The sequence below is a fragment of the Actinia tenebrosa genome, unplaced genomic scaffold (genome assembly GCF_029948245.1).
Source record: "Actinia tenebrosa isolate PJP-AT-01 unplaced genomic scaffold, QUT_ActTen_1.0 PGA_scaffold12__29_contigs__length_12842862, whole genome shotgun sequence".
Taxonomy (NCBI): Eukaryota; Metazoa; Cnidaria; class Anthozoa; order Actiniaria; family Actiniidae; genus Actinia; species Actinia tenebrosa.
This window is the reverse complement of record NW_028292572.1, coordinates 286531-288915: the sequence shown is the minus strand read 5'-3', so window position 1 is coordinate 288915 and position 2385 is coordinate 286531. Positions and strand designations below refer to the sequence as shown.

Below are 2385 nucleotides of genomic sequence, written 5' to 3'. Positions count from 1 at the left end.
AAGATGATGGACAAGATGGTAACAATGTAATGGATGTTCAAGCTATCGATAAAAAAAACTATTTAATGAACATTGTTGCTCCATAGATCAAAATGTTACCAAAACTCAATACAAGTTTATTTGTTTTTTGTATAAACTGTCAACTGTTAACAGCGGCATGAGCAGTATAATCTTACAAAACTGTACACCTTATTCCAAGATAAAATTATATAAGAAACATACAATTGGCACCACTGTGGTGGGCCTTGGTTCTGGTCAAATATTTAAGTTTAGTTATTACAAATATATAAACGTAGTCCTTAGCTGCACATGTAAAGGTAGAGTTCATGCAATTAACCAAATCAAAGTAAATCTACTTCTACTCAACTCTACAACTGTCTGAGTATTGCTAATAGCTACTAAACTAAATAGCTACTATTTGTTTCAAAAATCAGATGGATCCTATAAAATCGTACTTGAGCACAAACACTAAAAGTGTGCATAATAATTATCACTATTAACCAGTTAGTGTAATTAATTACTTCTAATTAATGGTGACACTATTGCATACTTTTAATGTTTGCGCTCTAGAAATGTATTTTAAAAGAATCAAACAATGTTTATTTGCTTTTCATTATCTGGAGAAATTGTCTGAAAAACGTTTTTCTTCATGTATTTGTCTTAACAGTTCAACTTCCTCATTTTCAGCTTTTTCTCTTTTCAGTGAGTAGTCTTTAAGAAATTCAAGCATTTCACTTGCACTTGAATGACTTTTTCTTGTTCTCTTCCTGATCTTTAGTTCTATTTTGGAGTCACTGTTGTCAGTGTCATCGGCTTCACTTGTTGCAATATTAGCATCACTAGATGCTGAGCTAGATGGTGAGACAACTTGAGAATCAGATACTGAAGTATCAAAAATGCTGGGTTTATATTTGAACTGTCTCCAAAAATTTCACCCATTGCTTCCATAAATTTCCATGATTTATTTTCACTCCCTGTCTTCTTGTTGTCTTCAATCTCTTTGTATTTTTGCTCCAGTTTAATCCATTTCCGTTGACATTGTTCTCCTGTAACATTTACTTCATCAGATTTACTGTTGAAAAGGTGAGCAACTAACTCAAACATTTATTTCTGTGCCCTTATTCAGTCGAGACTTCAGCTGTGAATAGCATTCAATTAGTAATTTTACATGATTATCTTCCCATTTTGTTAAGGTTGAAGTTTCAGCAGACGATTGTGAGTTAATAAGCTCAGATACAGGGAGGTTAGGGTCAAACCAGCCACCTAGAAAAGCAGTAATTTAAGGTATAAGGGTACCCCTAGCGAACATTGTGCATTCAACTCTTAATAGCACAAAACCTTTTAATCAAAACCTCAACAAAGTACACATTTTCTGATAGACGTGTTAAGTCGCAATGGAGGCTTCTTGCAATGGGAGGAATTGAAGGCTAAGGGTCTGAGGGATGATAATTACTTTACTTGGTTTGGTCTGATTAACGCGATTCCTCGTGAATGGCGAGAAGGGATTTTTCAACCGGGAGACGTAATACACATGGCTGTTTATGACTCCAAAAGTCTGGGAGTTTTTATAAATTCAGTCAAAACTGACATAACGAAATTTACTTCCAAAGATTTTTATAAAGAATTCGCTTCGAAACTATTTGTAGTGCCTACAGCTCAAGAGAGATACAATGCAATTTACTCGAATTGTTCTCTTGATTGGGGAAAAATCTATGCTTTGCCTTTCCAAGTTGATTTAGACACTCGGACAAAGGAAGGATAGTCATTTTTGTTACTGATGCTAGACTTTCTAAACTCGTTGACAAAGTAATTATTAAAATAGGTGATTATGAAATTAATGGAGTTTATGATTTTAAGTATTTAGGCATTGTCCGTGACGATAGTCTTACGTGTTCGTTATGTTATTTCTAAGGTTGGAAAAAGAGTAGTTGTTCTAGGGCGACTTAGAAAGAACCTTACTATACATGCAGCATATGAGTTATGCAAATCGTTAATTTTGCCTATTTTTGATTACTGTGATATTGTTATTGTGGGCTTACTGCAATAAAGCAAATGGCCCCACCCACAAAAAAGGTCACACCCTTGAACTAGTAATAACTAGAGTCGCGGATGAACTGGTAACAGAAACCGATATACGGGGTCCAGTGCTTTAAGACCACTTAGCTGTCCATTGTAAGTTACGTCTTAAAAAACCTCCTCTGCAACGTGCAGAAGTTCGGTACCGTAAGTTACGTTTGGAGCAGTTCAATGATGACGTAAAAAAAGTATGTGCTTTTATCAGCTGACAACGCTGATCTTTTCTGAGAATTTGCTCCACCGTAGAGCATAGAAGCGCTTTCCAACAACTTCTTCTACAACTGAGCTAGTAAATAATTTTGCAAAGTT

The 2385-nt window shown here is 35.1% G+C and overlaps 1 pseudogene; it reads right to left on the bottom strand.

Moving 5' to 3' along the window:
* Window positions 1–599: 599 nt before the first annotated feature.
* Window positions 600–1766, bottom strand: LOC148911891 (uncharacterized; annotated as a pseudogene).
* Between the last annotated feature and the right edge of the window lie 619 nt (window positions 1767–2385).